The 21,696-nt window shown below is 39.7% G+C and overlaps 1 protein-coding gene across 5 annotated transcripts in view; it reads left to right on the top strand.

Annotated features, from left to right (window-relative positions):
• NKAIN3 (sodium/potassium transporting ATPase interacting 3) overlaps positions 1 to 21,696 on the top strand; it is a 523,429-nt gene that overhangs the window by 361,257 nt on the left and 140,476 nt on the right. The gene's annotated exons all lie outside the window — the stretch shown is intronic.

Genomic DNA, 21,696 nt, shown 5'->3' with positions numbered 1-21,696 from the left:
ACTGAGTATGTAGAGATGACCGGTTTCAGAGTAGCAGCCGTATTAGTCTGTATTTGCAAAAAGAAAAGGAGTACTTGTGGCACCTTAGAGACTAACAAATTTATTTGAGCATAAGCTTTCGTGAGCTACAGCTTTTCCACCGAATGCATCCGATGAAGTGAGCTGTAGCTCACGAAAGCTTATGCTCAAATAAATTTGTTAGTCTCTAAGGCGTCACAAGTCCTCCTTTTCTTTTTGAGTGTGTAAAGACACTCCTTCATAACCTTGCTGAGAGCATCCAGATTCCTAAAGATGGCCTAGAGTTGTCAGTTTGATACCAAAATGCTTCAATAACAGTATAAAAGGTGCCTTACATATACACTACTGCACATCAGATCTTCCTTCAATGCAGGAACATGATTCCCATTAGTGTGAATAGGACTAATGGTCAGGAGGTGGGAGAAGGGCCCTCACATTTTAATTTAAAAGCATCTTTAGTGGCTTGTGGTTCTGAACCAACGATCCTGGGGCTTCTCCCTTTAGATTATGACATCATTTATATAAGTGCAGAATGTGAGGTTGTCATAATTGGTGACGCACATGGTAAAATTACTGAACTGCAAGCACTTGGAATGAGCTCTAACAGAATAGAGTATGTAACAGAATGACTTGGGTGTATTTTTATTGCCCTCCACAGCTAAGCCCACAGAGGACAAAAGTCTACTGGCTCCTAGATGTTACAGGGATGGAAACATAGAAATGCCTTAGATTTTTGTATTATTTTTGGCAAGAGTGTAATTAAGTATAGTACTCAAATGCATTTATCAAAATAGTCAAGCGCTGTGATTAATTTTTGACTAGATAGAATATATTCCCATGGTACTTTACAGGTCATATTAAAAGTTGAGAGACAACAAAATTTGTGTCATTTAGTTTAAGATTACACACAGTTAGGTGTTAATCATGGTGCCTGGACATTTTTATTCAGAGTTCCAAAATCTCCACACCCATTTTTGCTATAATTTTCTTGCCCAATTAATGTAAGCTAATTTATGCATCACGTGATATTCCACATGTCCATCTTCAAATCATAGACTTTTCTAATGAAATAGACTCATCACTTAACTTCTTAAACTTATTTTTTATTTTAATAGCAAATAAAAGTTTCTCTTGAGCAACTATTCCATTCCTCCCTTCCCCCCCCCCCCGAACTGGTTTTATTTTCTTATGTCCATAAGGGATGAGATGAGGGGAAACAGAAGTGAAGAGTTGTGTTTGGAAAAGAACGGACTGGTGGATAGACAGGGGGCACCTGGAAGGTATCTGATCTAGCAATACTTTCCATTTCATCCCTATGCAATTTACTTTTAGAATGTGGCCAAATTATAGTTACTCATTCCATAGAATAGACATCACAAGTTTGTTGAACGGCTGGGACAACATAGTAGATGAATCCCTGTTTCCTAGTTTCATCAACCTCTTTCAAACATGATGTGGTTCCCCTTTTTGATTGGTAGAAAGTCATATGTCCTGAGAATAAACACAATGGTTACATAACATCTTGTGAAGCTATGTGACAAGATAATTCATTTAGCTACCATTTTTTACTTTCAACAAATATTTTTAAAATACTTTGTAACATCCGTATATCCTAGTAAAGATAGAGGTCATCCAGAAGTGAAATGGCTGCATATACATGGAAGCTGTAGAAATAGCCATGTGAAACTGGCTGTCTGGTTTACAAAGAAATAATCCAAATATATGTTTGCTAGCAGTAACCAGACAGATTTTCCAAATGAAGAGTAACATACAGTTCTATCTCAGAGAATGAGAGGGAAAGTCCTCCACCTACTGTAGTTGTTTTCACTGTCTCCCTTGTTTCCTGAAGTGTCGGCAACTATACTAGGGCAGATGTGTAATATGGGAAGTTTTCCAGAGCAATCATTAAAAAACATGAGGTTCTCAGCATTAGCCTCTCTATGTACACTTTCTTTCCTCTCAAACTGCTACCAGCAACACTAAAGATGTGTACGCTGGATGGTGGGGAAGTCAGACCAAAAACACAGCCAAACACTGGTTTGCAATACACTAGTGGTCTTCCTTAACAGCTATAAGCAATCTTATTCTAGTGAAATTCTTCTGCTGATACAGCAGCAGCTTGAGTTTATGTGAACAGCCACACTCTGGGATGCAGATAAAGATCCGAAGATTGCCCTTTCTACCTCAAAACTGATGCAGAAGCAAGAATAGATTTTATGGCTGATGGTTGCAGTGGTGTCACTCTGCTTGTCTGTAACTGTCTCACCAGTTTCTCTGAGAAGATGTTCATGACAACGTAGCCTCCAGCATTCACAACATCCTAGAAAAGATTCTTGTTAATACAAATAGCATCTGTTCTGTGCCTGGAACAACTGGCAAGCCATGGTTCCAAAACGCAGCCTTCCCTTTAAAGTAATTAAATTCTGGAATATTAAGAAGAAAATGTTTTTAATTTAAAATCATGTCTTCAGTTACTTCAGATGAATAGGAGGAGCCAGTTCCTCAGCCCTCACTAAGCCCTTTGTGCCACTTCAGTTGCACAAAGTGCATTTAAAACTACCTTTAATTAGGCAGTTGAAGATTTGCTCAGTGTAAGAGAATCCTGTATCCTGTAATTACATCACCAGCTCCCCCACTTCAGTGAGAGTGGGAAGAGTAGCAATGCTGGAGCACTTAGCACTGTGACTGATTCTCTGCTGATGGAGTGGTCTTTTGGGGACCATTCTAGCTGATGCAATTTAGAGAGGTCCTTAGTCTTCTCTAAATTAGCATGAAGCCAAGGATTAGCAGAAGAATAAGGCTATTTTTGTCTTTCCACTAAAAGGCTCAATGCAAGTAAGGATCTAGCCAAAGGGGCTTACAGTAAACAAACTTAATATAATAACAGCTTAAATAACCAAATGTGCTGAATGGAACATGGTGCCAGTTGTGGCATTTTAAGCTGTTAAGACGATTCTTCATGCATCAAAACGTTTTTCTGATTTATTTGAAATTTTAAAAATCTCAACCAATTTTAAATGCAAATATTTAGTAAATGCTTTTTTAAAATTTGCTTCCAAATTTAAAGCAAGAAAAAGTAAGCTCAGTTCAACAGACAAGATTCACTACACTAAATGAGAGGTAAGAATTGTTAATATATTTCTTGCTCCACTCCATATTTTCTCAAGCAGATCAGTGCAGTGAATGGTGCTGTAAAACACAATACTATTTATTTCATTATGATCCTAATGAGCAACAATAAACCTCAGTCTCAGCAGGTTTTAAAATGTTTAATTATTACACTACAGTTATAAATGACAGTGATACTAATGCTGTCAAATACACATATAGAGTGTTGTTGCAGAAAGTTTAATTAGATAAGTACTGCCTTAGGTATTCAGAAAAACTGGCAGGGTCCATTGTTCTTTTTAAAATGTGCTTCTCCCACTGCTAGCTTTTGATTGTCCATAGTTTTTCCGCCTGAAATGATATACAGTACTACCATCTTAGGGCCAAATTTTCTGGTAGTGTAAATGGGCTCAGCTGCATTGACTTGAAAGGAAACTGCCCATTTACACCATCAGGGAATATGACTCTTGATTGGGAGGAAACATTCTATAAAGCGGGCACTTTATTTTCTACCACCATTATGGCACTTGCTGCTGTCTTGCATCTGAATACACTTTTTTTTAAAAAAATATTGCTTGTCCAATGTTATGGCATAGTACAACTTAAGTGTCACAACCAAAAAGTATGGGTGTGACATTCCGCTTATTTCACCAGCGTGTATGAAATGTGCCACTGACACACAATGCTGCAACCTTGTTTTGAAGGCTGAGGTGGAGTTGCACAGAGCCTTGTAAGTTTGTTTGTCTTTGTCTTCTACAGTGAGAAAAGGGAAGCCAGTAGAGAAACTCAAAGAAGGATGTGATATACTTAGATTACTAGGGGTGAAAGTCTGGCTCCACTGAAAGCAATCAAAAAATTCCCATGTCTTCACTCTATAGGTGACTAAGATCATTTTTGCAGCTTCATTATGGACTGGAATGGTCTACGAGGACTGACTTATGAAAAAAGTAAATTATTTAAATTTGTCTGAGCACCAACTCTGATGAGACATAGGTCAACAAATATTTAGAGGTCTACAAGGCCTGAAGGATATATTTTTGGATGGTACATATGGCTTTAAGCAGAAGTAATGGTTAGAAATTAAAAGAGGGAAAACTGAAGCTGAATACTGTACCACAAAATGTTCATGACAGCAAGACTGGGACCTATCTTGGTAGTGCAGTCTTGCATCTCTCATTGTCTTGCTTGCTGTCATCTCAAGATCAACATGGCTAGACTCAAGCTTATTTTTTATTATTTCCAGGCCAACTCTTGTGGCTCACTTCTCTGTTCTGGATAACAGCACCCTCCTGGTCGTTAAGGCCTTTAGCCCAGGGAAAATGATCTGAGATTCAGCCCCATCCTTCTCCTCCTCCAATACCCAGGCTGTGACCGAATCCTGTTTCTTCTTCCTTACTTCATCTAAAAAATCCTTGCCTTTTTACATGATACTGTAATGATGACAGACCTCGGTCATTGGCAGGCGGGATTGAACCGGCGATTTCTGGAGCTTAGTGCATGAGCCTCTACTACTTGAGCTAAAAGCCAACTGGAGTAGAGCAAACTCATTAATCTCTCCCTCTCTCTAAGTGGTCTCTGTGCCACTAGATGGGACAGAACAACACACCCAGAAGGTGTGTGGGTTACATACTTCCCCTAGCAGAGGAAGCATGTCCAAAGCTTCAGAGACTTCCCAGTTGAAATCCCTGACGAGTCCCCACTTGTAATGCCGGCAGACCCTGGTAGTTGGCAAACGGGATTGAACTGGGGATTTCTGGAGCTTAGTGCATGAGCCTCTACCGCATGAGCTAAAAGCGCTCTCTCTCACGCGCCTTGGTGCCACTAGATAGGACATAACACCACACCCAGAAGGTGTGTGGGTTACACTACCAGTGATTCATCAAATGCCATCTCCAAGTTCTGTGTGCCAAGATATTTCCTTTACTTTGTTTAAATCTTCTCTGAAAACTCAGTTCTATTGTATTTCAAACAAGGGGGTAGAGAGAGAAGAAGAGATCTGTAAGATCTTATCAAAGTGACTCTTATCCTGCCTTTCCTCAGTCTCCACATTTTTGTCTCTTTATTAGCCTCTCATTTTGTCATGTCAGGTTCAGGTTATACACTCTTTGGGTTTGGGACCTTGTTTTTACTTGTTTTTGTAAACATGCCTACCATATTTTGAAGTACTCAAAATAATTCATAATGATGATGGTAGTTTATTAAAATAAGCTGTTGAAGCCACATTGCTGGGAATATTCAGAAACAGTGTTGACAAAACACTTGTAAATGAGCAATAAGGACTAAGCAGGCACTGGCAGCAGAATAAATTATATGACCTTATAGGTATTTTCTGTTTCCACAAGAATGTATATAACAGCTGTACACAAAAATTGTCTTCAGTGGGCTATGGATCAGACCCATAGCCTGATGGGTAGAGTAGCCCAGAAGGGGTAAAAGGAGCTGTGGATGGGTCCTTAATTTTGTATGTTTGTTTCAGTGTTACAAGGAGTGTGTGGTTATGGCAATCACCAAAAATGTGTTATGAATTTATGGACAGTCCCAAACTAATTATAAAAGGGAATGTAAAAAGTAGGAAGACATGAGCATTCAGCACAAAATCAAGATGCTGAGAACAAAATTAATCAAACTAAAGGACACAAAGAGAAGAGATTCCTGAATTGCCTATATATCAATGCTAAGAGTCTAGGTGACAAACAAGAACTGGAATTGCTCATTTATGAGCATAAATTCAATCTAGTTGGTATTACTGAAATCTGGTATGTTATCCAGAGTTCTTTCAACCCAAAACTCTTGGTAACTTTTCTCTGTACGAGGTGGTGTCAGGAAATAAATTAGGGGAGACATGGCCATCCGACCGATAGATGGCTGGCACAAACAGGACAACATTAGTGCTTTCACTTAAAGTTAAACTTTACTTAGTCTCAAGCACTTATACATACATCTGCAACAGGTTAGTAAAACACCCCCAACTATTGATAATTACCAAAGCTGAGTGTGGCTCTCAAGTGGCACAGCGGTGGGAGAACACAAGATGCAACCAGAGGGAGAGTCCAGTCCTGCAGAGTCCCCCTTACCTCAAACTTTCCCCCTTATTTATACATTAGTAATAGAATAACATGTCCCTTAAAGAAAACTTGTTAAGCAAGCAGTTCCAATGGGCAAGCAAGAGGCTCCTTCTGATTATTGATTAACCAGATGTGGGTTTTTCCAGAGTTTGCAGCCTTGAGACCCCAATAGACATTCCTGGGGCACATCCTGCTCTTCTAAAATGCATGTATCAGCAACTTCAACACAATTCTTGTCAGGAAGGATGCGGTGTCAAGCTGCCCTTTCTCTGGCACCCAACCTCCCTTCCCCCCTCCCCCACGCCGGTCAAGCTGAGTTTGCTACATGGCCACTTTACGGCCTGCTGACTTGGTTGCTTTTAGCAATAAGCCATAGTGATTTCAGGCACTTTACTGGTTTGCTGTCCCCCCCCCATACAGGTGGAATGATTTGCACGATTGGAATATTAAAATCAATGGTTATAACCTATTTAGGAAGCATTGAGTGGGTAAAATAAGGGCATGATAGTCTGTCAAAAATGGCATTACCTGTTAACAAGTCACCGATACCTCCAAAGAAAATGATCTTAAATGCTTATGGCTTGTTGTTGTTGGAATCTCCCATTGCAGTCAACATACAAAAGTCAGTTTGTGTCAGTGCATAATCTTGTGCAAATGTAAACTGATAAAAGAGCCACAGCTGTGTCTGCACGTCAGGCAGATGTGGCCACATGTTTTTGCCACAGTCTGCTTTCTTTGATTATGCTTCTCTTTGGCTTTTTCTGTTCTGCTATTCTCGGCGGCTTTAGCCACAGACCAAGAGGTCTACTGCCATCCTGATCTGTTGGTGGCAGCAGCAGCAGCTTCCCATGTGTTTAGGTTAACTTGGCCAGCTTTTAGGTGAGCTTTGAGAGTATCCTTTTATTGCTTTTGTTGGCCTCCAACCGTATGTGCTCCCATTTTCAACTGTCCATGAAATAAGACTTTGGGAGTCATGTGTCATCTATACGTATGAGGTGACCAGCCCAGCGAAGTTGCACCTGTATGATTAGGGATTCAATACTAGTCATGCAGCACTAGTCCAGGACTTTCAATGTTTGGTATTCTGTCTGACCACTTGATGTTACAGATGAGATACAGACAGTGCATGTGAAAATGCTCTAATTGCTTTAAGTGCTATTATAGAGTGTCCATGTTTCACAGCCGTAGAAAAGAGTGACACAATTGCAGGATAGACCATAAACTTGGTGTGAAGTCAAATGCCTCTCACTTTCCACAGGCGCTGTCAAAATTGACCATAGGCAGAACAGGCTTAAGAAAAGAGCTGTATGATTTCTTTCTCGATCATGGCATTATTAAAGTGCTGCCAAGATAATAAAATTTTTCTACCGCATTAGGCAGTTTGTCATCAATTGCAATTTCAAATGCGGAATACATTTTTCATGGAGCAGGCTGGTACAGAACTTTGGTTAGCACATTTTCATAACAGATAAAGCACAAAACAGACCACAAAATCACACTGAGGAACAGGATGATGCCTTCTTACGCACCTATCTATAATGTGTAGGAAAAAACTGCGAGTTCATGTGGGACTTCAATTTGAGTGATATATGTTGGAGGTCTCATGCAGCCAGAATAAAAACATGCTTGGAATTTCTAAACATCCTTGGAATTTCTAAACATAATAGATGACAATTTCCTACCTTAAAAGGTGTTGCAGCCAACACAGGAGAATTCTTTTCTAGACCTTGTCCTAACAAATAAAGAGCAAATGATCACAGAACTAAAAATTAGTGGTAGCTTATTTACAAGTGATCATGTCTTGATCACATTTATAATGTGCAAACAGAATAAAGTCCGGACTAGTGATATATATACACACACACTTTAATACAAGTGTGGCCAACCTGAGCCTGAGAAGGAGCCAGAATTTACCAATGTACATTGCCAAAGAGCCACAGTAATAGGTCGGCAGCCCCCCATCAGCTCTGCCTTCCCCCCTGCCCCAGCTCCCAACACCACCCGCCCACCAGCAGCCCCTCCCCCTCCCTCACTCCCTGTACCTCCCAATCAGCTGTTTGGTAGCGTTTGGGGGGAGGGAGGAGCAAGGGCATGGCAGTCTCAGGGGAGGGCATGGGAAGGGGTGGAGTGGGGCAGTGCCTACGGCAGAGCCAGGGGTTGAGCAGTGAGCACCCCCCAGCACACTGGAAAGTTGGCACTTGTAGCTCCAGTCCCAGAGTTGGTGCCTATACAAGGAGCCACATATTAACCTCTGAAGAGCTGCATGTGGCTCCGGAGTCACACGTTGGCCACCCCTGCTTTAATAGGTCCAATTTCACAAAGCTGAAAACAATTATGAGCTAAATCAGCTTGTCAGGAGAATTTAATCAGAAAAATATGAATGATAATTGGAAATCATTTAAGAACACCTTAGTAGATGCCCAAAAAGCCGCAATCCCACAATTAAGGACGAAGGCTATGCTGGTTAAAAAATCCAACCTGGTTTAGCAGGGAAGTTAAGGAAGCTGTAAAAAATTTAAAATAATACTATATAACAAATGAAAGAGAAGGGAAGTTGAGAGTAATGAATATAAATCAGAAGTTAGGAATTGTAGAAAATTGGTAAGGAAAACCAAAAGACACAAGAAGAAATCTATGGCCAGCAGTGTTAAAGGCAATAAGGAGATTTTAAAAAATATATAAGGAACAAAAAGAATCCTGGCAATGTTTTTGGCCCATTATTGGATGGAAATGGTAGAATTTTTGGTGGTAATGCAGAAAAAGCCAGAAGAGTTCAATAAATATATCTGTTCTGTATCTGAGGGAAAAAATAGATGATATTATCTCATCATGTGGTGGTGATGATTCTCTTTTCATTCCACTAGTGTCTCTTGAGGATATTAAACAGTCAGACATTTTCAAATCAGCAGGTCCAGATAACTTGCATCCAGGAGTTTTACAAGAGCCGGTTGAGAGGCTCGCTGGACCGTTAATGTTGATTTTCAATAAGTCTTAGACTACTGGAGAAGTTCCAGAAGACTCGAACAAAGCTAATGGTTTGCCAATATTTAAAAAGGGTAAAGGGAATGACTCAGGTAATTATAGGCCTGTACTCCAGGAGCATCTAAGAAGAGTCACCACCCAAGAAATGTGTACACACCACTAAACAATTCAAAAATGAGATCATACAGTTAATGGCAACAAAAGTCAAACAGAAGATTGTGGCAGATCTGAAATTGGCAAGATATTACTCTGTTATTCTGGACTGCATACCTGACAACAGCCATATGAAACAAATGACTTTAATGGTGAGCTTTGTAACAACAACAACAGAACCTAGTGAAAATGTCCCTGCAATGGTGACTGTCAGAACATTTTCTATAATTTATTGACATGGATGATACTACAGGAGCTGGAATGAAAAATGTGCTTCTTAAAAAGCTGGAAGATACGGAAATTGCAGTAGCTGACATGAGAGGTCAGGGCTACGATAATGGTGCCAACATGAGAGAAAAGAACAGAAGAGTGCAGACACGGATCTGAGAGTTAAACCCTCAAACTTTTTTTTGTCCCACGCAGTTCTCATTCATTGGACTTGGTGGTCAGTGATGCAGCATCAGCTTCTAGTGAGACTGCTGAATTTTTTAATGTAATTCAAAGCATCTATGTATTTTTCTCTGCATCAACTCGTCGATGGCAAAGCAAAGTCATACCTACAGTCTTACCGGTCAGATGAGGGATTTCAAAATGTTCTGGATTTCAAAATGTTCTGAAGAGCGCACAGAAGTTGGTAGAGGAACTTCATACTGAAGCTATTTTCCCACTCATTCAAGAATACAAGAGTCACTGAAGAAGAAGACATTTCGATTACGAGGCACGGGATAATCCCATAAGAGACCCCAAACAACAATTCAAAGTTGAATTCTTTAACTAGGTGCTAGATTGTGCAATCCAGTCAGTTGAAGAACGTTTCATGCAGCTCAAGGAACACAGCAGTATATTTGGGATGTTGTATGATATTCCAAAACTCCTCACTATACCTGAAGAAGACCTACACCTGCAATGCAGGGCACTAGAGACAGTGTTGACACATGATGACATGCGCGATATTGATGCGAGTAATTTAGGTGATGAACTGAAAGCCCTTTCAAGATACATTTCAGCAGGATCAACTCCAAAGGCTGTTCTGGAATATATGTGCACAAATAAGATGATCACCCTCTTTCCAAATGCTTTTGTTGCTCTGCGCATACTTCTAACACTTCCTTTAACAGTTGCCAGTGGAGAATGCAGCTTGGAGAAGCTGCAGTTAATAAAAATACATCTACGCTCCACCTTGACACAGGAGAGGCTGGTCGGCCTTGCAACCATCTCAATAGAGCATGACCTGGCCCAGACTGTGGACCTTCAGGAAGCAGTTCAAATCTTTGCAACCTAGAAGGCATGGAAAGCACCACTTTGATTATTCAAACAGATAAAAAGTCCAGTGTTTACTATGCAGACAAGAAAAGTTACATTGGCTGTTCGGGTGTTTGAAAGTTAAGTGTTACTTAAAATTTTTGAACAAGGCATTTTAAGTTGTTAGTTCTCCTTTATTGGGGTAGGTAGCAGAGCAGTACCATGAGCGGAGTAGAACAGGAAGAAGGCAGAATTGAGACCTTTCATAGTTTTGGCCCAAGCGAGGGGGCATGGGAGCGTCATTTGAGCTCCCCACCTCAGATGCCAAAATGTTGTGGGCCGGCCCTGCTTGTAGGCATATCCTTCAAGGCTATTTGACCCAAAACTGCCAAAGTTGGGTGAAGGGACCTAAGGCCTGATCTACACACTGGTTTTGTTCTCATAGAACTATTTCAATTATTTGATTTTTTTTTAATGGAAATAGTTAAAGCAGTATTGTCCTTAATGTGGGCACAGTTATACGTGTACTGGAATAAGCTATACTGCTATAAGCACCATGAGGTTCATGCTGCTTTAATGATATCGGTGTAGTTACAGTGGTACAAATTGCATGTAGACAAGACCTTAGTGAACATGACAATCTGTCCCATACTGATTTTCTTTAATTCACCAGAACCTCACACAAGCAAATTATTCTCATTATGTTGGTCAGTACACTATAGTGTACTGTGTTAAAGTGCACCAGGGAACCTTTAGTCTGCAAGAGCAGGATCTACATGGACCAATTAATGCTAAGCATTTTAGTACACTGGAAATCACATCCCAGTAGTCCACAATACACCACCATGTAGACAAGTCCTAAGTCTGCTTTATTGTTTTGAACTGTCTTACTTTTATATAGTAATATGAGCCATAAGAAGTCATGCTGTAAATGTGACTCAGGTGTGATTTTTTTTTCCAAGAGGGGTGATTATTTTTCTAAAATGAGAGATTTTATTGGAGGCTGTTTTTTTTTCTTCTCTTACTTTCTTTCCAGGCCTTTTCTGATATTCATAATTTTGAATTAAAGCCTTTGTGGGAGATGTGTGTATGAGGACTGATTAATATTTTTGATGTGCTGACTTTTTTTGCAGATTTTAAATTCCAGAACTTCAGATGATGTAAAGCTGAAGTCAGTTGTGTCACACTGGTTTGCACTAGCTGATGGTCTGAGTCTTTATCATCATTTTCTGTTGATCATGACAAAAAATAAAACCCTGACTTTGTAGTGCTAATGAACACATAAGGACCTGATATTCCCCTCTCTGATCCCTGTAACTGCATTGACTCCAGTGGAATTATTCCTGGATTTATACCTGTATCAGTCAGAGGAGAATCAGGCCCATAATGACTGACGACATTAAAATAAGGTGGTTTTACTATGATCCCTTAAGGGCACACATGCATTTCTACAAAGTGGACATCTCTAGATCTAGCTGCTAAAGTATCCAGGGACACAGACTGTGCTGATGACTTCGTTTATAGAACCAGGTCAACTTTGTGATGATTTCCTTATTCTTTCACCCTGGTATCATTGATTCAGACCCCCCAGCTCAGGCTTATCAAAATTTCTGACACACACACACACACACACACACTCCACAAAACATACAAAAAAGTGAATGAACCCATGCACTTAATGAAGCCATGCACTAACACAAGAATAAAAGCAGAGAGTTATACTGCCATTAATCATAATGTCAGAATTAATGATTTCCTCCATTTGCACCAATATTTCATGCCTTTCATTGCATAGTAGCATCAGAATGTGTTTCAATTTGGTAATATATTCCAGGAGAGCTCATTATGGGCTGGAAGGGGGGTATTGTTCCATGACAGCACTATTCAGTTTAATTGCCTCCTCTCTGCAAGCAATACATGTAGTCATTATTTAAAATTATTTAAAATATATCAGGGAAAAATCCATGTGAACAACATAACCTAATTATAACATCTAGACAGCATTTCCTATTTCTGTCTCCTCTCACTAGGTGTTCTTTGAAGCTGAATACAATTGTAGCCCTCCATCATTTTCTACATTTGCATTTTTAAAATAAACAAATCATTCATTCCAATAGCCACTACATTTCAATCTTTGCTGGGAATGTGATGTTTATAACTCGATTGAGGCTGTGTCCCAAGCCCTCACTGAAAAGCAAGTACCAGTGCCACCCCAGGAAGAGCCTTTGGAAGGAAATTTTGATTTAAATTTCCTTCCCTGGTTCCTCCTTGCTCCAGGTAAGAAGAAAGTTTCTGCAGCCCTTCACAGGGTGTTATACGATATTACCCCCTGTGGCAGCCTTGTCCTCTCCAGGCCCTCTTTATCTCTATCCTGCCCACTTTGCTTGCCTTGTGGATCCTCCTCTCTCCCCTTGTACCCAGACTTACAGTCTGGACAAGTCCTATGTGGCAGTGCAGACAGATGAAGGGGCTCTTTCACTTCTGTTTGTTTTTATTTGCTTCCCTTCACGCATCCCAGGGAAGGATACCATAAGGCCTTTCATGGTTTGGGAGTTCTGAAACCATGATAAACAACTTGCCAGTCAGACTCAGGTGCTTCTTGGTTTGACTGTTGATGTTTGTACTAGTCTGTTAAATTGTAATATGCCAGTTCTCTTGGTCTTGATCATAACCCAATGGAAATACACCAATTGGCACATTCCAGGTATACTGCAGTCAAACAAATTCAAAATTTAAAATGCCAGCTTCACATTCTGGGCTGACTTTTGACCAATAAATGAAACCAGCAGAGTCTGCTACTGTCTCTTCCTCTTCCATTGGAATCCTCATCAAGATGGTAACACTGGGCGAAATTTAACCCTGTGCAGAGAGTCAGAGCATGCCCTATATGTACCACTGAAATCCTACCAAAATCCTTAAAATAAGTCTTAAATGGGAATTAAATGAGGCATAGTTCTTGTGAATTCCCCTCCCTCCCCCACCCCCAACATACAGCCCCACTTCCTTCTTCCACAAATACAGGCATGAATTTTACCCATTGTGAATAAAGTCTGTATGAATACTGGACCAGATACTCCATTTGAGTATCAATGGAAATCAATGGAGCTATGACAGTTTACCCCAGATGAGGAGCTGGCCTACTGTGTCACAGTGGGGAGAGAAAAGCTGGGCATGATGGCCCAGGGGTCAGAACAGTTTAGAGTTAAGGTTCCTTTTCCACACATCTCTTAGGTTTGGCAGCTTCTGTCTCCTCACTCAGACACACAACCCCTCCTCTAAGGGAGCATTCATTGGAAAGTGCAGGAGGAGAAGCTTATGATGTTTCTTAGATCTGTCCTCCTTCCATGGATTTTATTTAGTAGGGCACAATGTGGCTCAAGTGTGGCTATGGTATTACAAGGTCCCACCCACGCCTCTGTGAATCATATCAAAGCTGATCCTTACTTCTTCTGCAAAGGGTTTCAGTGGGATTAATGGAGAGATGAGAGGTTGATTGTAAAAAGTTGGGAATCTACTGAATACCAGGTAGCTTTTATTGATATTTTTTTAAGGACTATAACAAACACCAATTTTCTGGCAGTTAGAGGGTTCAGTAAATTCATATGGTGTTACATTTTTTGAAGGTTGCTGTCTTGGACATTTAATTTTGTGTTTGTAATGTGGGTTTATGATCCTGCAAACCAGATAAAGAAGTTGCCATAGTTCTATTTTTTCCCTTAAAAAACATACTAGTGGTTGTGTGATGGTTAAAAATTATGAGATTGTATTGGATTTTCCATTAGAAATCCATATTTTTTTAGGGGTTTACAACATGACTATATATTTTTGTTTGGAGATGAACCCTGAGACAATCTCGATGAATCTTTTATTACTATTTTTTTTTAGTGCTTTTAAAACTTGGGTATATTTTCAGTTGAAAATCTCCTTTCCCTGTGCATTTAAAAAATATGACTTTTCTAAGTTAAAATGGTGAAAAAATGAAGCAGAATATTAATATTGAGATCTTTTGGCCATTAATATACTTTAAAAATTAATTCATTTTAAATGAAAATTTTCAGGTCATGAGTCTTTAATGTGGACTATTCATTTTTCCTGTCTGAAAGAGAAAAATTCAAGAGAAGGGTTTTCTTTTTCTTTAAAGATTCACGTGCTGCATGTGGATGGCATATTCTGATCACTCCAATGGTTTAGAATATTTTCTAACTTGCAAATTTAAGTGCTGTAGCCACATGATATTCTGCATGCTATGCGAAAAATACACCGGGCTTTTACACACACTCTCTCTCTCTCTCTCTCTCAGACACACACACACACACACACACACACTCCCCCCCCAACAAATAGAACATTCAATTATTCATATCTATCTGACTGTCCTAATTGTTGTTTGAGTAATCATATTTTAAAGGAGTAGCACTCAGATGTGCAAAACCTGTTGTATGCCAAAACAAGAGAACAACATTCAGTGGACAATCCCGAAGGTGTAGTTATCTTTTTAAGTATGTAGATTAATATATCTGTATAAGAATCCATATATATCTATCCTATTATATTTTCAGTATGCCTATCGCTGTGGTATCTCAATTCAAAACACTGTGATTCAGATTCACGTTGAGTCTGTTTTTCTGCCTAATGTTTAGTTTTAGTAGGACCTAATCTAAAATTCACTGAAGGCAATAGGAGTTTTCCCACTGACTTCAGTGGACTTTGGCAACCACTCATATTGTACAATTTAGCTCTAAAACCTATTCAGTGAATTTGCAGATTTTAAGTTATGGAAGTCTTAGGCATGCAATGTTGTACATGTAAAAACAGTGTTGTTTCCAGAAGTGCAACTGAAGTACATGCTGGACGCAGCTGCACCTCTGAAATTTTTCACAACTTAGAGTTACAAACACCTTGGGAATGGAGGTTGTTCATAGAACAAGTAGAACTCGTTCTAAGTAGAACCTTAGAGTTACAAACACCTTGGGAATGGAGGTTGTTCATAACTCTGAAATGTTCGTAACTCTGAACATAATATTATGTTGGTTCTTTCAAAAGTTTGCAAGTGAACAATGACTTACTACAGCTTTGAAACTTTGCTATTCTAGTTCAAAAAAGAACTAGATAAGTTCATGGAGGATAGGTCCGTCAATGGCTGTTAGCCAGGATGGACAGGGATTGTGTCCCTAGCATCCTTTTGCCAGAAGCTGGGAATGGGCATTGGGTGGATCACTTGATGCTTACCTGTTCTGTTCATTTCTTCTGGGGCACCTGGCATTGGGCACTGTCAGAAGACAGGATACTGGGCTAGATGGACTTCTGGTCTGACCCAGTATGGCCATTCTTATGTTCTATACAGAAGAAAAATGCTGCTTTCCCTTTACGTTTTAGTAGTTAATGTTTAACACAGTACTGTACTGTATTTGCTGCTTTTTTTGTCTGTATTGCTGCCTGATTGCGTACTTCCAGTTCCAAATGAGGTGTGTGGTTGACAAATCAGTTAGTAACTCTAGCATTCATAACTCTGAGGTAATTCCTTAATGCATAGATCTTTTAGGTGACCATCTGAGGTATCACACTGCAGAAGGGCCAAACAAATTCTCAAGCAGGTTTATCATACTTCCCCTTCTTTCCCCATGGCTGTTGTCTCCAAAATAACACTGCTTTGACCATAACTGTGCATCCTGTGGCTAATTGGCAAGCAGTAGCCACTGAGCCATAGACTGTCAGCCAGCCAACTCTTAGCAGTTCACTCGGGAACTTAATTGTCATTTTCTGTCTGCTGCTGAGATGTGCCAGATACTGCAGAAACAGTCATGAATCTTACCAGGGCCAGCATCAGAGATGTTCTGGACAATAAGAGCTCAGGAGAGAAGGAAAAGTCTGAGGAGATCTGGAATAGGGGCACTGCAATAAAAAAGGTTTTAGGCCAGGTCTATGCTAGAGACCTATCTTGATATAATTATGTCGCTCAGCGTGTGAAAAATCCACACCTCAAGCGACGTAGTTATATCAACTTAACTCTTGTGTAGACAGTGTCATGTTGATAGGAGGGCCACTCCCATTGACATAGCTACTGCACTTGGGGAGGTGGATTAACTATGCCGATGAGAGATGCTCTCCTGTTGGCATAGTAGCATCTTCGCTAAAACACTACAGTGGTGCAGCTGTAGTGAAGACAAGCCCTTAGAAGAAGGAAAAATTAAACAGAGTTATCAAAAGAAAAAGGAGAGCCTGGCTAGATGAGCAGAAGAAATGGGGAAAGTTGGTATAGACAGCCCAATACTCTATCTCTGTGAGGATAGCCCTATAGAATCCAGTATTTCCTACTCTTTGCCACCTCTCTCTGCTACCAATGGCCTACACATGCCCAGAAATATTTCAGTACTGCTGCCTCCCAGTGCTGGAGCAGTTCCAGCCAAGGCAGGAGTCAGTACTGCACCCTGGAATACAATCAATTTACACTACACAGGCATGATATTATTGATGGGGCTTAGGTCCATGAATCCCTAATTACCAGCTGTGTGAGGTGAGAACAAACAAACAAAAAGGTAGAAAGGAGAGAACAAGTAGGGTAAAAATGAAGTGGGAAACAGGAGAGAGAATGGAATAAAGGAATGAAAAAGAAAATAGAGGAATAAAAATAACATGGTGCAGCTAGTAATTTTTTTTAATTAATTGTTGTCTGTTCTAGGGGTAGTGGGGAACCTTGACAAAAAGCATTCTTTGCATAGGATGCCCCATCCTTAGGGGCATCTCTTGACCCCTATTGTTTATTTAATGTATGTTGAAATTCTAGCCTTAAACTTAAATGCCAACATTAGAATGTAATTTGTTTTATTTTGGTGTTTGAGTTGAGTGTTTAGTCTACTCTGATGTATTTCATACTGCAAACCTTTGTAAACAGAACAAAATAGTATTGTAGTCAGTGAACTAATAATAATCCATAACTACTCTCTGCTCCCCCCAGAAAATGATAGGGATATTCACCAACAACAGCAAAATTGACAGATTTTGAAAACAATAACAGACAACAATACTAATCCCAGTTTAGGGCAAGATCCAACACCCACTATAGTTAATTGGAATATTTCCATAGACTTCATTGGGCTCTTAGCAGGTACATGACATTTTGCTCTAACACCCGGACACCTTCTTTGCTATATGTCATTGTGCTAATGTGTTGTGTACAGGACACACTGAAAAGAAATTCTTTCTTACCTTCAAGAAGGATACATTATATTGCCCTCTTCCTCATCCTTCTCCTCTTATACCCTTCTCAAGTTGTCATTGCTTCCTATTTCTTCTCATCACTTTAATGTAGGCCTCAATGAACAAACTCTTATTCACATGCTTTACTTCAGTAGGACTATACACAATGTGTAAGTAAGTATATGGATAACATTTTGCAAGTTTAGGGTGTTTAGGCTTTAAATTCTCCTGCTCAGGGAGACGGTCTGTATTTCTGTATTTTAAAGTCTCCAGCATGTTTTCTGTTACGTGAGTATGAAATAATAATAATAATAATCTGTAATGTATAGCCTTATTAATATCCTCTAAGGGACAATGGGAATTAAAGGTACTCAGCACCCTGCAGGATCAGGCCCTATATTGTGAATTTCTTTCTTCTCAGACACTATCTTAATGTTCTTTTTATATCTATTATGTTTCAGCGGGAGGTTTATATAGTGGGTTTTGTTTTCTGCTTTTAATAAATAGGAACAAAAGTAATTTTAATCCCATCTGTCCTTTTTTTTAAAATTGTGCCATGCCTGCGCTTATAAAAAACAGATGATGCTGAACTACTGTTCTTCCCTTTTTTCTAGACACTGTCAGTATTATTTCAAATTGGCAGCAAAATGATACCATAATTTAAAGCATTCATATGTTTTTATTCCTCTGAAGTATTCCAGGTCCATTTCTATTTATTAGAGTGGGATAGATTACTACTTGGATGATGATGGATTAACAACAGGTATATGAAGTTAGAAACTGCATGGATCATTAGGCTTCAGAGGTCTATTCCTCTTTTAAAGTGACCAGCACTATATAACTCATATTAGCAGGAACATTAAAAAAATGACCTAGACTTTAATGTTTCTTAATAGGCCATTATATCTTTTTTATATTGAAATTTATTAATAAAGACATTCCTTGATAATGTACAGAACACAATTAGTTAGAGCTTTTAAAACCAGGGTTTAGGTCAGCTTAACTATGGCACTCAAGAGTCTGAATTTTTTTGCACCTTTGAGTGACTTAGCTAGGTTGGCCTAAATTTTAAGTGTAGAGCAGGTCTAAGTGTGCAGAAAGAAGAGACCTCAGACTGCCCTTCCTGCTTGGTGGCTTCCTAAAGACACTATACTTTTTAAGTCCTTAAATCTGAAAGAAGCTTGCCTATTTTGCAAAACAGGAAACAGATTCCTGAGCAGGTGGCAAATTAAACAAAGCAAAGCAGCTGTTTTTCCATTTAGGCAGCGAATTTGCCTGTTTTTCAAATAGACTCACACATTTCATATACTCACTTTTATAAAAAATCAGACCTACTGTGTTGCCCAATCAACAAAATAAGCAGAATACAGTACTTGCCTTATCTCTCCACTTTCCTGGGCTTTTCATCTGTTTGGCTGCATAACCTAACTTTTTAACCAAAAATAAATTTTAAAATAGCCAGTTTTATTGCCTACTGCAGTAAACAACCAGTACTTTCTACCAGCTCTGTGAATGGGTGAAAACACCTGTTCAATTTATGAAACTAGGAATAATTGTGCTGACTTGTGAAAAGCTATTTAGTATTTTACTTTAAAAGTGTCTGCTCTTTTCAGAGAGATTCATCAATATCCCCCATGTAAATATAGGGTATACTTGCTAAGCATATCAAATCTTTCAAAACAAAAGACATTTTCTAAGTATATATGTCTTTATTCCTGTCTATATAGTTATGTATGAACTATAGATTAATAGACAGAAGCTCTATAAATGAGGTACATTCAGACACCAGTTATGTTTCCTGGGGAGTCCTGACCCCACTTCCATAGTTGTGGAGTTGACTAGTGTCATGATTACAAATCTAGCTATACATCTGTCCCCTCATTGGGCCTCACTGAGTGCACCCACTCAGATGTCAGGCCTTGTGCCTTCACCTCTCCTGAGGTGGAATCTCGCAATTCTTCTGTGTTAAACTGGGTCCTGGGTTACAGTGCCCTGTAGATCAACTGTGCTTACCTAGCCCGTCCAACTGGACTTGGTAACTGTGGTTCTTCCCTGGGGGAGTCTGTGGCCAACAGTAAATACAGTGACACCAAACTGCCTTCTTAAAACAAAGTATTGTTTAAACTCATCAGTGGGAACAAAGCAAAGCATAGGAGAAGAAGTTTTTAAAACAACCATCCCCCTCAAAAGCCTAGATCTCCAAGCAGGTGTCTGTGTTAGTCTGTTCCCCAGGGAACAGCTCATTGACAATTGTATTCCTTCCCTCCAGAATCCCTCATTTTAATTATTTAAGTGCTCTTAATCTGGATGCTCCCAACACTGGCAAAACAAGTCCTGTAACTTGGCTGGCAACTAGAAGTAACATCTTCACAGCTTAATGTGAAGCTCCCTGATGTGTTTACTGAGAGGCTGCTCATTTGGAGCCATTGTGTTTCCCTCTTACTTGTTTGCTAACATCCTTGCTACTAAACTAAACCATTATGTGTACAATAACTATTCCAATACCCCAATATACCATTCTGTAGCTATCCCAATAACCAGGTCACATATAGCATTCATAAATTATTGCAGATCATCCTTCACAACTAGACATAGTGGAGATGATAGATTTCCTCTGCATTTAAGCAGGGGACCAGATGCTGGTGGTATGCACGCCACAGAGCCCCTCTGAATGACAGTGTTTCCCCTTTTTGACCCAAGCAGCTAGCAAAAATTTTGGGATCTTGCAGGTTGTTCCATTTGGGAGTTGAAAGTGATGGCTGAAAAGAAAATGCTAGATTCCATCTTATTTATTTACAAGGAATGTACAAAGTCTAGCTTCTCTGAATGCAGAAGGAATGAAAACCAGGGGAAAGCTTCTTTGCTTACACAGCACCCCCAACCTAGATGCTTTCTCTGGGCTTCTCCCATGCTTACAGGCTGCTGCTTGACTTTCTTGGTGTCTCAGAGTCTCCTTCAGTTTCTTGTTTCCCTCCAGCACACACACACATCACTAGTCTTTTTTCTACACCCACAGACACATCCGCCCACCTGGTCACAAAAACCACCTAGTAAAACCCTCTGCCTGCACACTTCAATAAACTACTTATCAACAAACATTCCTAACACCCTTAGTCATAATACACTTCTTATCAAAAGGTATCCAAATTCTGAGTTCTCTTCCAGTGTCAGTTTGACTCTTTTCTTCCCTCCTCCCATTCTAATTAGCAAAAACTGCAAGTGTGCAGCTAGCATATGACCTCACCTCCAGAAGCCCTGCTTATTCAAATTAACCCTTAACTCTGTGGTGTTCTATTTGATTAATTCATGGTGGCTGAATGCGCACACTATGGTTGCCATTAGCTTGATCAACATCTGGGGTACACATACCCCTCAAATCTGGGGCAACACTGTACCCATTGAAAGAATGCCTCTGCAGTCAGGACAGAGCCTCCATTACAATCTTGTGGGCCCTCACTCCATGATTGTATGATTTATTGCTTGCTGTGTTGCTATGAGGATGTCTGCAAGACCACTCTCTTCATACTTTTTTCCTAATTACAGCTAGAAATGTCTGTGCTATGTGGAAACCACCCATTCTCAAGACTGTTTTCTGAAATTCCTCTGGGTAGGTCCACTGGATCTCTTTGGAATTACAATATACAGCCTCATTAAATGTCAACACATAATGTTGCCCAAGTATCCAAGATATCTTGCTGACATTCTACTCTACAGTGAAAACTCTAATCCATTCAGTATGTGATGCTGGAAGCACTGGACAGTATCCAACAGATGTTACTGTTGGTATGGTGATGACATCGTCACATTAAAAAGTTGTACATCCTGGTACTTGCTGAGAATTCTCCTTTTCAAACTCAACATCAAATAGCTTGTTTGGGCAGTATCTTAGAATTATCCATTGCAGATCAAGGTTGATGGCTTGTCAGCAGGA

This window comes from Dermochelys coriacea, chromosome 2, assembly GCF_009764565.3.
Source record: "Dermochelys coriacea isolate rDerCor1 chromosome 2, rDerCor1.pri.v4, whole genome shotgun sequence".
Lineage (NCBI taxonomy): Eukaryota > Metazoa > Chordata > Testudines > Dermochelyidae > Dermochelys > Dermochelys coriacea.
This window is presented reverse-complemented; position numbering and strand designations above follow the sequence as displayed.